The 14,924-nt window shown below is 36.1% G+C and overlaps 1 protein-coding gene and 1 pseudogene across 8 annotated transcripts in view; both read right to left on the bottom strand.

Annotated features, from left to right (window-relative positions):
- Positions 1-3,936: 3,936 nt before the first annotated feature.
- LOC131301595 (putative disease resistance protein RGA3) overlaps positions 3,937-14,924 on the bottom strand; it is a 34,079-nt gene continuing 23,091 nt past the window's right edge. The window contains exons 1-6 of one of the 8 annotated variants that reach the window (XR_009191341.1): positions 6,640-6,778; positions 6,080-6,196; positions 5,885-5,935; positions 5,448-5,508; positions 5,244-5,326; positions 4,344-4,963 (exon numbers count right to left, since the gene is read on the bottom strand). The gene's annotated coding sequence lies outside the window, so the exon portion shown is untranslated. The other 7 variants (XR_009191340.1, XR_009191342.1, XR_009191339.1 and 4 more) reach the window with 7 other exon arrangements.
- Positions 6,835-8,085, bottom strand: LOC131301584 (putative disease resistance protein RGA3; annotated as a pseudogene).

The following is a 14,924-nucleotide window of genomic DNA, read 5'->3' as shown; positions in this document are numbered from 1 at the left end:
ACAAAATTTCTTCAGAGAGGGAAGGGTGTAAGGACCCGTAATTTCTGAAAATATGGAATTTGTTAAGTTATTTGATTTTGGGGTTAATATGAAAGAATTGTTAATGGAGGGAGTGCAAGTGTGAGTTGTGTGTGTGTGAGTGAGTATAAATATAGTGGGTGTAGGAGTAGAGGATTAAAATCCCAACTCCATTCTCTCTCCATCTCCCGGCTGTCCCTCTCTCGCTCTCACTCTCTCTTTGGCTCTCTCTCACTCTTTCCATCTCTCAACAATAAATCCACCAAAATCACTTGGAACCCACACAAACCAACCTCCAATTTGTCTTTTAAACACGATTCAAGCTTCAAATTTTGTGGGTTAAGCTCAGGGAAGGATATTTCGGTTGATTTCAAGATTTCAGAGTCAAGGGCTTGCGTGACCTGATCTCTCTTTGGGTTTGCTCTCCAACTTCGAGGTAGGAATTTCTTGCTCTTTCTATATGCCTATGAGTTGAATTTGTACTTTGATCGTGCTTGAAATTATTAGTTTGATTGTTGGGAATAGTTTCTAAAATCTGTAGAAAATCTGTTCGAGGTGAATTGTTATCGATACCATTGAAATTGTTATCGATACCTCTGTGTTTCAAATCCCAGAAAATCATATGTTATCGATACCATTTGCATCGTTATCGATACCTTTGTGTTTCAATCCCAGAAATTCACTCGTTATCGATACCATTTGTCCTAGGTATCGATATCCTTGCGTTTGTAAAGCTTCGTGATCAAATGGTATCGATACCATTTGGTTAGGTATCGATACCTTTGGCTTAGAGATAATTTTTTAGCTTTGTTCTAAATTTCATCTTTTGACTCTCGATCACTTCTAACACCTCTAAAATACCTTTAAACCATCTTTAAGCATGGTTACTCGTCCTTTGATGATTCGTTGATCGTTTTCACTCTTTAAACATTTGTTGAGTGTCATTTTAGTTTCGCTATAAATGGAAAATGTACCGTAAAGTTGGTTAGAAGTACTGCAGACTGTATGGGGTGACGTAGTGAGTATTATGGGTAGACGTGAGTATGTCTAGCAGGATCTCTTGTCTCTTGATTCGTTGAACTATTAGTTTCCAATAACGTTCGTCATTTAAGGTTTAAGTATCGATACAGGCGGATCATATGTCATATAGTTGCTATGAGTTGGTCAGTTACTTAGGGTATGGTGGCATTGTGGGGAAATGTAAGGGGTGGATGTGAGTGTGTGTAGTGGTCCAAATGATGTTAAGATGATATAATAACTTGTGTCCTCTCGACTCGTCGAATCTTTCAATTCTTTTGGTACTCGCCCTATGAGGTTCAAACGTGGAAACATATGGATAGAGGATTATAGGATTATATATATGAGCTTGGTACGTTATGTAGGATGCAGATATGTGAACTAATGGAAAGACATGAGCATGTACATTAATGGAGTTATGTAATGGTTGATTGAAGTCTTGTGGTACAACCGATAGATTGATGATAAAGTTGATTATGAAACGATGACGATTATGAAAAGTGTGAGAGGTGATCCAAGTGGTCGTTATTGAGGGAATAGACTCGGGGTGACCCTGCGCTCGAGGGAAATAGACCCGAGGTGATCTAAGTGATTATGATTATTGAGGGAATAGACTCAGGGTGATCCTGCGCTCGAGGGAAATAGACTCGAGGTGACCCAAGTGGTTATTATTATTGAAGGAATAGACTCGGGGTGACCTTACGCTCGAGGGAAATAGACCCGAGGTGACTCGAGTGATTATTGATGGGAAATGCCTGATTTAAAGAAAGAAATGGTTTTGCGATAAAGAGAATTGGTGATGATAAATGTGGACACAAGAAGGATTGTGGTATCGTACAAAGAATAATAAGATGATTTGGAATGGCTTATAGACTATCGCGAATTGACGTGAGTTCATTAATGTATTTAGTCTGTGAAGTAAACAGTTAGTGACATTCAGGTGAAGTCTACAATCCTTTGACTAAAACGTGCAACTCGTTGGTAATCATTCGTACTTTGGGTGTATCTGTCAATACTCACTCACTTATGGTGCATGATTTATCACATTTCCATATAGTTTGTGTAAAGAATTCTCTACTGGGCACGTGTTTTGCTCAACCCTTCTATCACTTTCAGGTACGGATCAAAGACATGAAGTGTTGTGCATACATGACTTCATCTCCTTTTGAAAGCTGACACCGAGGAATTTCCCTACATCTTGGATAGACTTTATTTTGGAAAATGTAATGTAGTTCGTTTCATTTTATCTTGACTAAGGATAGTTGTAATGTTAGTAACTCTCTTAACTTTTGTACTTATAATATTTAGGCCTCGGAGCCAATAATGTAACTTTTTGAAAACTCGTGGATGAGAAGGTAACATTATGGAAGTAGAAACGTTAAATTTCTTTTGGGTATCGCATGGTTATAGTGAGGTTTCATTTATGAAATTCATTTATATTTATGTTGAAAATCGAGGGCGTGACAAAACTCATATAAATGTGTGGTTCAAGTTCGTGCTCAATCTTAACCCAAAAGCATGGAATAAGAGCTGTGCTATCCACGCAGATTTCTGTGTACAGATTGTGCACAGATTTCAATGTGGGATCCACTACGGGTCCCACATAAACAATCCGAGTCGTTCATTAAATGTAAAACATTTTTTCGAGCGTCCACACAAAAAATCAACTCAATCCGATACATATAGAAGCTCGATCCAATCATCTAACTTTTCATTCAGATTTCAGAATAATGAAAAGTTAAATGATTGGATTGAGAGCCTATAGGTATCGGATTGAGTTGATTTTTTGTGGAGACCCTTGAAAAAATATTTTACATTTAATGAGCAGTTCAGATCATTTATGTGGGACCCATAATAGACCCCACATAATGATCCGTGCATGATATGTGTATGAAAAATCTGTGTCAATAGACTTTTTGATGGCATAACTTCTCTCAGAAAAAGTCAGTCAATCAATTTGCCCAAAGTCGATGATGTCTTTCTTGTTGAGAGGGAGAGAGACCTAAAAAATCTAATTGAGATTTTATTATTTGTGGTCAAAACTGTAAAATCATATCACACAAAAGTACTTTAGTTGTTTTTGTTAAACCAAGTTGAATTCACAGATCAACTACCCAAAGGTTGAGCGGTTTTTCCTTCTGTTTTCTTCTTGTTTCTGCGTATTTTGTTGTGTTTTGTTATATTTGTTCTTGTTTTAATATATACATGAAATGATCTTATTCATAAATAAATAAAAAAAGACGTCATTGGTATCCATTCGTAAGCGTTAAAAGTCTTGTGTTCGTATACTGCTAGCCACCCCATTCCAAGCCAAAAGGTTGCCATATACAAAAATAGAAAATAATTCCTGATCATCAAATAGGACAGCAAATTAACAAGCCCTCAATAACCCTTACCGAGCCTTTTACTGAGCAAAGCCTTTGTCGAGTTCTTATCAAGCCAAGCTTCAGCTTACTCAAGCTTGGCTCGTATACTAATCGAGCTCGATATTCTTGCTCGAGCTTGTTTGTTAACTTAGCGAGACGAATCAAGCCCTTACCGAGCCAAGCTCGCAAACAGCTCAGTTCTTTTTCAGCCCTATTCGGCATCCTACCGCAATTACATGAAATTTAACCACGAATAGTCATAATTATTTTCCTAAAATCAACAAGCATTTAGTGAGTAATCGCACACAACTGAATACGAACAGACGCATATCCGCAGGCAGTTGTTTTTTTACCACCAAATATGAGCATATCTTAGGTCATATTGAACGTAACTCATAAGAACGTAGAGTTAGGATGCGTAGTGAAAATTTACAAAATGGAGAACCTGTTATTCTGTCAAAGTTATCAAAATTGAAGAAAAAAGGCCCTTCATGAACTTCAAGATATTCAACTAATTTCAGCATAGAAGACAAAGCAGAATTACCAATTATTCTCAAACATGCATCAATATTTGACAAAACTTTGTCATGTCAAGTACAAAAGATAGTAATTATGAAGCCAAGAACTAGGAGCCTCCGTGTACATAAAAGTCGTCTTGTTACCACAATTTCACCACTGATTTTTACAGCACTAGAAACGCATGATTTTTCATAAGACTGCTTGAAAGAACTACTATAATCTCTCTCTACATGTCACTTAGGAAATATAGCCCCCGGGTAACAATCGTAAAAGATAGTTAAAAAAACATTGACAGTCGTAACAAGAAACACAAGAGATTGCCTCCTATCCTAATCTACCTCTCCCCAACTTCGGCTGAAACGACTTCTTCTGCTCGACTTCCCAATCTCACAATGTCTTCAACAAGAATCTTACCATCTGTAGAAATCAAGTTCATAAGAATATCACTCCACAAGATGAAAGTTTCACACAAACATATGTACTTCAAAAACTTGAAAAAACAACTGAGATTTAGCTTGAAATCGATATTCACGAGAAGCTTTCTAAACATTTTTAAAACCGGCAAGGAGAAAGCTATGGTACGCATCGTGTTTAACAAAGAGATGTTTTTGGGTGTTACTACGAAGTTTTGTGGTATAGGAATGAACAGGTTTATAGCACAGAAAAGTTGATTTGTTACAACAATATTCTGTGGTGTTTTTGTCATGCCGGTATGTATGGTGCGTATGGAGGTGTTACAAATAATTATGGCTAGTTACGGGTTATGGCAGCGAAAAATGTGGTTTAGAGTGTACCATTACTTCCCAGGAAATAGACATGCATATAACAAATAATTGAAACTTTAAAGAATAACTGACCAGGTTGCTAATGAGTTCCTGGACCCCATCCTTGCCTAAAGTATCCTTCAAGTACATAGCTGCAGCTGCCATCTCCTCAGGAGTTACTTTGCCATCATGATCCCTGCTCATATAATTGCAGATTTTAACATTTTTGGAAAGAGACAAATATCAAGCATCAGGATTCAGGAGTAACCAACACCAGACCTACATTTCAGTAACCACCAATGCACGAAATCGCAATACAAAGGATATATAAGCAGGACAGTGGGTTAGGATTCAGGATTAGTCTGGCCTAATCTGATTATATAAATCAAGGTTAACACTTCTGCGTCCCAAAAGACTGCAAGAAATTGGAGCTGATGACTAACCCATCCCTCTTAAGTCTTAACAACATATAATCTCAACAGTAAAAAGATTAATCAAACTTGTAGAACTCAGGGGGAGAAAAACAACAGGGCATACAAGTACGTAGACGATCACGAACCTGTCAAGTAGCCGCCATTGGTCGCCAATTTTGGCATCCACATCATCAATTTCCTTTTCAAGGTTCCGAAGCATAGCGTCAACCTGGAGTATGAAATATGACATTAAATAGCTAATTTGTCAGATGCTTCAGTATCCATCACCCTTCGTGGGCCAAAATAGGAACGATGAGAAGGCGATTTCACAAGAAAATGGAGATATGCACCCTATCTATGAGTGCGAATGAAACCTCATCATGTTCAGCCACATCAGGATATGCTCTGCTACTGATAGGAAATTTTCAGTTGGCACAATAAGACATTAGCTTAATTGACAAGGTATGCATTAGATCATTTAGGGCAGGAGCTTCATTAGGTAAAATGAAAAAAAAAAAAAAAAACCTCGGAAACCGTCAGATAGATAATTACTGATCAGTGATTAAAAAGTGAAAACACGTCTTTTCAAGGAATCCCTTAGATGAGTTCATAATCTCATACTTCTAGCTCCACAGTATCCTCTCCATCAGTGCAAACAGAGTTGGACTCATAAAACTTCCTCATTAAGATGGCATAGAAATGGAAGCCTACTTTTAATGCACGAAGACTACAAAAAAAGAAACCAATGCATCAGGTCAGAAAACTAGACACCAAGAGTTAAACTCACCAGATTTAAGAGAATCAATGCATCAAGTCTGCATTTTTATTTGTTGGCTACCTATTGAAATGAAAGTATCGTTATGTCTACGTTCCTCAAAAACAAAAAAGAAATGGAAGTATCAGAATATTAATTTATCTCTCTGAATAAAGTACATCTTGAAACAGACTAAAGTACGAAAAGAACATGAAAATAACTTATTACCTTGGACTCAATTTTGAAAGCTTAAGCCGCTAGTCCATATTGTCTTGGATTTTCATTTCTGTTTCTTTTTCTCTTCACCTGAGTTCTTGTGGTCGGTTAATGAAGAGGTCACCACACCTGCATTTTGTCCAAAAGAAGATTTACCCCGCACACACACCCACACAGAGATCGAACTAAAAGCTGAATAGAGGAGAAGAAATCACGAATACCGGCAAGTGGGGGAGATAAGATAATATAGCCACTAATGATTTACCTCTAAAGAAAATCTCATTATGAAGATTATCTTTTTACCCTTCAACTATCAGTGAAATTCACTAAATACAATTTCACACTCTACTCCTCTCCCACCTCGCCCAGGAACTACTTTTGGCCGGTAACCGACGACCACACCTCCGGCCGGTAACAATAAAAGTTAGTGAAATTCACTAAATTTTAATTTGATCTCGCAAATTTCACTGTATTTCAAAACACACCTTTTAAAAAAAAAAAATTACTAAGAACCACCTCCAGATTTGAGCTATTATTTTCCAATGGCATTTTGGAGAAAGGAGATTATATACCTGGTTTTGTCAACCGAAGAAAACGACTTGGTGGGGACGGCGCTGCAGAAGCAGTTGGAGTGGTGGTCGGAGAGGAGGGCGACTTCTGGCGGGAGGCAACAGCGAGCGATGTTGGTGGGGTTGGGTCAACGCTGGTAACAACTAATAACTCTGTTGGTGAGCTATTATTTGATTTCCACACTTCAGTCTTCTCAATCAACTCCCATTCCCTTTGATCCTGCTTAGAGTACAATAAACCTCCTAACACGTTTATCACTAACGGCACACCCTTACATTGGGCAACCATTCTTCTTCCAATATCCACCAAAGTTTGATTTTCTCTTGGTCCACCATGCGCAAAAGCTCTTTTCCTGAACATGTTCCTACAATCATCATACGATAGCTCACTCAAAAGATGAGTGCGAGATGGAGATGTTTGCATGGTTGATACCACCTTTATTCTACGGGTTGTGACTATAATTTTACTTCCCTTGTAACCACCAATTTCTCGCAAATAATTCCAAAATGATTCCCATTTGTTAAAACTTGTGTTCCAAACATCATCCAGTACAAGGAGATATTTCTTGCCACTTACTCCGTAGTTTATGTCCAGTCAAAGATTGCATAATCTTGTTCCGTAGCCTTTGAACATCGAAATCATCAGATACACAAATCCACATTTTCAGATCAAAATAACTCACCACATCCTTGTCTTTGTACAGTAGCTGAGCAAGGGTTGTCTTCCCAAGTCCAGCCATTCCGACAATCGCAACCACAGATAATTCATCTTCTACACCAGAGCCAAGTAACATATCTCTCACCGTAGCGACATCACCATCCCTTCCCAAAACCTTTGAATCATCTTCAAAGGGGTGAGTCAGACTAGTGAATTCACTAGACTCAACAACAGCACTAGCATTTATGAGCTGATTTGCTGGAGTAAGGCCAACTTCATTTGCCTCTTTGCAGATTCTATCAAGCAATGAATTGACATTGTTAACCTTATAAGCAATCTTGGGACGAAAGAATTTGCTTACCTGGTCCATCATTCGTGCCTCCAACTTGGTTCGAAGAGATTCATAAGCAATCTCATCAAGCACGTTCTCGGCATCACAAATTGCAAGTTTGAGATTCTTCAGCCACAGTTTCAGAACTTTTGATTCTGTCTTTCTTGTGCTATTTTCAGCGTCGCTCAAGAGAGCTTCAATCATTTCTAACCTTCTGCCGAGTGTTTCGAGGTCTCCTTCGAAATCCGACGTAGCACCTTTGATTAATTCATTTGCTTCTTTTGCGAGTGGAATCAAAACTTTAAGGCCTGCCAGAACAGAGATGAGAGGATAAACAGACATCTTTCCTTCTACGATTTTGAAAAATAAAGAAACAGAGTTTTGTTGGATCGCTCAAGCCTCAAAAGAGAATTGCAAAGATGGGAAACAATGGAGAGAGAGAGAGAGAGAGAGAGAGAGAGAGAGAGAGAGAGAGAGAGAGAGAGAGAGAGAGAGAGAGAGAGAGAGAGAGAAGAAAACTCTTCCGTCACTTTTATAGCAGGTATTCTTGGATATCGATAAATATGCACGCACACACACAAAAACTGGTTTAAGAATAAGATGCATGGACGAAAAGATAGGTATTCTTATAGTACTAACAAATATCGAAGCAAGGTGATTTTTTTGTATAAATATTTTCCTTTCAAATATGTACGAGATCAATTGTTCATACTTCATATCATGAGTGTGAGTTCAAAATGGGCCTACAAATGGGATTACGAGTAGAGAATAAGTTCTGTCCGGATCAACTAGACAAGGGGGCTGTCCGGACAACCCCATGTGGGCCTCCTTCGCACATTTTTTTGGAAAATTCAAACCGTGCATCTTGTAGGGCCCGCAAAATAAAGCATCTACGCAAAAAATCAGTTTATCCGAATATCGATAGGTATGTCAAAAGTTAAGTTTTCATACGGAAAAATGGACGACCATGAACAGTTTAACTTTAAAAATAGTTGACACATAATTGACTGTAGTATTGATGGGAAAGCTGACTCCTATGGCACCCCACTTGCTCCCTCGATGGTTCAGTGTGAAAACATTGATGCTATATTCCCTCTCATTGTACTTGGTCAACCTGATTAAAGTAGTCATATGGAGCTAGCTCACTTCAGGATTTTTGCATTTTATTAGAAGGTTAAGAGTTTGCATCTCCCCACCTACGTCTTGATATTATTTCTCCCCTTAATAGGACTTGTAGTAATTGTGAAATTGCTTGGGATTGTAGGAGAGTATTTTCTCCCTTTCACATTTACAAATACGCGGTTAATGACTTTTGTTCTCATATTTTTATGTACAGTTGAATATAATCCATTAGAATGGGTCATATCTAAATATGTTTTTCAAGTAAAGTAATACGTAAGAGCTGTAGTGCCGTGCTCGTCACGTCTCTACTTGAGTTGTTAAATTGCATCCATAGAACATCTGGCGTAGCAAAGACAATAAATAAATAAGAGATAATATCATTCTAATTACGATTACAAACGTAAGAAAGCGAACCTAACCAAACATCGTCTAACGAAGAAATCACACATATCACAAAATTGTCGGAGGCCTAAGTTTGAATGAGTATTTGGCATAGATTATATTGGTGGATTATAGACTGTAGAATTTTGATTATGAAAAGCTCAAAATCAGAGTTTGTGAAAATGTTTGCTAAAAGTGTGAAAAATAGAGTATGCATTTGTGAAGTCTTTGAAAGTATAATCAGATTATTGGATTGGGGGTGAATATTTGACCATAATGGCCTTGCTATTATGCAACTGGTTTGGAACAATAGGGTTTTTCTACGGAAGAAGTCAAGGAAGCCTAAGGTTTGGGCCTAAAAAAAAAGAAGCTAAAAATGGGGCCTCCTAATTCTTAGAACCCCCGTATAGATTAGGCCAGAATATATTAATTTTTTTTACACAAAATATGCCAAATTCAAAATTTTTATTGATAAATCTTTTGTAATGTGTTTATTATGAAACTCTTTGTCGATCAACTTATCTATGAAAAATTTAGAGTGGGTCTCATTCAAGAAATTCCCTTCCGACCCCGAAAGTTATGAGCCGACTCTGACCGTAACAACGTATTTGGGGAATAATGAGCTTCAAAAGGCTATGTGTTTGGACTTTGATTTGGGCCCTAGATGTTGTGGAAAGAGTCAAAGTTTTTCTATGGAAAAGTTTTAAAGGGATCCTTTATCTTTTTGGATCAAAATCTAAGCAATTACTCCGTATTAAAATGTTGCAAGCAATCTGAACCATCAATTTAGGGCAACATAGATCTGAGCCCTTAATTTGAGAGCATATTTTCAAAATCAGTCCTTCCTCATCATACAGATTCTTCTTCTATTGATGATTTAGTGATAAGTCCACTATAAGGAACATGTAGAGTGACTATAAGAAACATGTAAAGTCTCTAGTCTATCTCAATAATTTGTAGAGTCCCTAGTCCACTTTCTTAATAAGCCCACCTCCACCCCAACCCACAACCCACACCCCCCGGCGCCACATCACCACCGGAAAGTTCGCCGGAGTATCTAAACCACTAAAATCCTATGAAAGTACCTAAACCACTAAAACTCTATGAAACTAAGTACACCCTAAAACCCTATGAAAGTGCTTAAAATTCTAAACCCAATAAAAATGCCTAAACCACTAAAACCTTATTAAACTAAGTGCATCCTAGAACCATATGAAAGTGTCTTTTCTAGGTGTATTCTCATAAGGTAAGGTAAGCTTTTTGGACTCCATGGCCCATCCGCGTTTTTTGTTCGACTATCAAAAAAATCACTTTTATAATCTTTTGAATCACGGAAAATTCTTGAGGGAATTTTGCGTAGAATCGGAATTCAACATACCTTGCTTGAACTTTTCATTCAAAGGCTGCGAACAATTGTTGCTTAATGGAATATATAGAAGGGTCCTTCTATACTCCGCCCAAGAGGCTGACTATGGGCGCGAGTTCCATGGCAAATGGAGTACTTTTTGCAGTGTCAGGGTAAAAGCTAAAAATTTCAACTAAGAAAGAAAGTAAATGACCAAAATAGCCCTCCAACTTTACCCTGTACGGACCTCCAAGTTGTTCACCTCTACTTCTTGATCTTGCATCTTGCATGTTCACGGCTACATTTTTTTTTTAAAATATTCACTGCTACTTTTTGATTTTTTTTTTTTGGGTCCTTCTATTCTAGACCCAGTGGACTGACGCTAAGAGAGACAATTTTTTTATGGGTCCTTCCATAAAAAAATATTTTAAAAATAATAAGCGATTCGAATAATTTTTGTCGGATCTGAGGTGGACCCCACAAAATCCATATCTATATAGTATACACATTGCATATGTACACATAGCGGTGCTCATACCAAATATACAAATCATTGTGTGGAAATTATTCTGAAGTTTCGTATAAATAATTGGAGTCACTCAATTTTGTTTAAAATATTTTTTCTAAGAAAACTTGTAAAAAATCAGTTTAGATAGACATCGTTAAGTGCTTGATCAATTCTCCGCTCAATTTTGTCTTTATTTGAATTTTTCATATTTATTAGTTTTCCTTATTTGAATTTTTTTTCGTATTTGTTAGTTTTGCGCTAAATTTTTGTGAATTATTGATCTATCTTGTGAAGAGTGGAATCGAAGAAATAATTTTTTTTTACTTTTATCCAAATATTTTAGAAAATAATCATTTTTTAGCCGAAATAATTTTTTTTCCTCTTCTATCTCTCGTCGAGCGAATCAAGAATCCACAAAAGTTTGGCGCAAAACTAACAAATGCGAAAAAAATTTAAATAAGGACAAATCAACTAATTTTCTTAAAAATTAGAACTCACCCAAGTAGCTATTTTTAAAAAAGTTAATAAGTGTACTATTAAAAAAGGGAAATGAAAATGTCAAAATTATTTTTGTTGGTGTAAAAATTTTAGTGCACAAAAAGTATGTATCATGTGCAGTGTACAAGATTTTTATGCGTGGGAGTTTTGGCACCAATAAAAACAGTTTTGACAATATCACTATCCTGAAAAAAAATCGTTAACAAGTGTACTGTACAAGGGATTTAAAGCCCGAGAGTTATGGGGTATAAATGAGCCAGACCTGTTCGTTAAAGAAAGAAAAAAAAAGACTTTTTTTTTTTTTAACTTCAGAAGAAAAAGTCTTGGATAGGTTGGTTTCTTTTCGTTATCGTTATTACAAAAGGAGAAAGGGTTAGTTTTGTCCAATTGAATAGATGCTTTATATCGGATCAAAAAAAAAAAAATAGATGCTTTATATCAGCTCGGACTTGCATTTGATGTTTGACAAAAATGGAAAAAGCTGGTTGGGGGGCCCACTTTATTAAAAAAACAGAACGGTAGACTCTCATTAATGGGCGCGTGAATGACACTATCGCCAGCCTTAAGGGTTAACGGTAGCATTCTCCTATATAGAAATATATATACAAAAAAGTTTGCAGCTACAAGTAATTAAATGAGGTCAAGTGTAATTAAACGCAGCGAATAGCATGTAAAACGCAAGTGAAACGTTAGTAGGAGATCGAAACCTTATAAATAAATAAAAGTGAAGGAGAAAGGAAGCCACAAACGAAGTCTTCCTAAATGATAGTTCAGCTTTTTAAGAGCATCTCAAGAGTCTTATCATTTTGTCAGTCAAAACTAAAATGTAAGATTTTTTTAAAATTGTTTCAATTCTTGACTCGTAGCTATATCAAATTAAGCCTTACTCAAATAAAACAGTCTTAATTTCTTACACAAATTTTAGAAGACTATGTTCTCCCTTTCACAGTTACCCCTACCCGTTAATGACATCTGCACTCAAATTTTTATGTATATAATCCATGAGAATGGTTCATATTTAATGATGTTTTTTTAAGTAAAGGTATACGTAAGAGATGTAGTGTCGTGCTCGACACGTCTCTACTTGAGTTGTTAAATTGTATCCATCGAGCGTAGAATGTTTGGTTTGCAGTTTTGAAATTTATTTTTGAGATAAAAAAGTTCTATAGGTTTGCGTATTTTTTCATCTTTAGTAAATTTTTTTTAACATTTTAACAAATTTTTTTTACTTTTTGAATAGAGGTACACTATGTACAGCCAAAAAGTATAAAATAAGTAAAAAATTTGACAAAAAATCACAAAAGACGAAAAAACACAGATGACAAAGTAGTCAAAAATTTTGGAAAAATTATTTTTGAGAAGAGAACCAAACAATCATGGATCCAATTGCGATCACAAAAGTAAGAAAGTGGGCCTAGCCAAACATCTTCATTCGAACAAAGAAATCACACATATCACAAAATTGTTTGAGGCCTAAATTTTGAGTGACTGTTTGGCACACATTAAGAACTCAACTGGTAATTCTTTGAGAACCGACCTGTTTAACCTTTCTCTAGCTAGCTGCATGCAGCCATTTACCAAGTATCGATGCAGAGGAACTCTGGCATTTTTGCAAGAGGTATCTCAGATGCATGGCCGAGGAGAATGTGTCTTTGTAATCAACTCAAAATTCCAAATACAAATTGATTTAGAGCAGGTGGTGTCTGTTGTTGGTTATGACTATTTTCTCAACTTTGGCTTCTTTTTTTTGTTTTGTTTTTGTTATTCATTCGAAAAAATAAAAAATGAAAATTAGAGATGATTGTTGGAGAGTGAAATTAAAAAGTGGCTACTTAAAATAGATTTTATACATTTTGACCATGTATTTTAGCGGAACCTTGTGTTAATATAGACGACTGTTAACTTCGTGTGACTCAGAACTCTTCAATCATTATATGTGCGGTGGATGGCACGAGAAATGTCATATTACAAGGCCCGTCACTTCATCAACATTTCATGGGAATCATTCATTCAATTTTGTTAATCACATGTGATATGAATATACATAAAAAGAAGTGGCTGCCATTAAATCCTTTACCAGCATATATATATCGTCTTTCTCTCTTAGGATTAGGACCACTTCATAAAGTGTTCCAACATCTCAAAAACTTCCTCCTCTCTTTTTCTTGCTTATTGCTTATTCGTCTATGTATAGAACATTAGGAGAAAACTCAAGGAAAAAAAACTGAAATAGTCCTTGTAGTTAAGTGTTTGTGTTAATTTGGTCCCTGTAGTTGTAATTGGCTTGATTTATACTCTGTACTTTCCATTTTGTTCCAATTTGGTCCAATTACTAACTTCCGTTAGTCCGCCGTTAGTCCTTTAAACAGCAAAATCAAATGGCCCCCTTTTTTGGGGGTTAAAACAGACCCGTTCGGCTAAATAAGCCAACTGGCTTAATTTTTTATCCTTATTCAAATTTTTTTCGTATTTGTTAATTTTTCATCAATTTTTTGGGGTTATTGTCATCATGGCGAGAGAAATCTAAAAAATAAAAAATTATGATCAAAATTCAATTTTTTTTAATAAAGACGAAAAAATTGGCTTAGGTTTATTTTTCAACATTCCTAGTCAAGAATCAGTGCATGGGCCAAGTGTAGGAAAATGGATGGAATGACACGACCCTATTTTTTGTAACCACTTGGGCTATTAAGTTAGATTTATTGTAACCTAGTTGAGTGGTTTGTTATGTCTATGTATTAGGTTATGACTTGCTAAATTTGGAACTGAGTTTATGTAATATTCTGATTTTTGGACATGGTTCTTTATCATATTGTAACTTTTGGATCTATATAATGTTGTGACTTTTGGACATGGTTCTATATGCATTTTTAGTACTATGCAGAAAAATAAGGCATCTTAGTATTTGTCCACAAGTTGAACTGGTAGACAATACCAGTGGTTATGATACTTCATGACTGATCATGAAAATGATGAATTTGAGGGCAATTTTTTTGAAGAAAACTATAACCAAATTTCTTCTCTGGTGCCTCCTTATCAATGGAGAATGGAAGAATGAGCTGTGTTTTGGTTTAGAGGTATGTTAGGGCAAGAGGGGAATGAGCAACCCCGTTCAACTATATAAGCCAATTGGCTTATTTTCTTATTTTTTTGTCCTTATTCAAATATTTTTCGTATTTGTTAGTTTTTCGTCATTTTTTTGGGGATTATTGTATCGTCATGACAAGAGGAATCTAAAAAGTAAAAAATTACGTTCGAAACCTAATTTTTTTGAATAAAGACAAAAATAAGCTAATACGAAAAAAATTTGAATAAGGATAAAAAAAAAATTCAGTTGGCTTATTTAGCGGAACGGATCTGTTTTAACCCAAAAAAAGAGGGCCATATGATTTTGCTATTTAAAGGACTAACGGAGGACTAACGGAAGTTAGTAATTGGACCAAAT

The sequence above is a fragment of the Rhododendron vialii genome, chromosome 9a, assembly GCF_030253575.1.
Source record: "Rhododendron vialii isolate Sample 1 chromosome 9a, ASM3025357v1".
Classification (NCBI taxonomy): Eukaryota; Viridiplantae; Streptophyta; class Magnoliopsida; order Ericales; family Ericaceae; genus Rhododendron; species Rhododendron vialii.
Note: the sequence above shows the minus strand (reverse complement) of the source record. Positions and strands in the feature narration are given on the sequence as shown.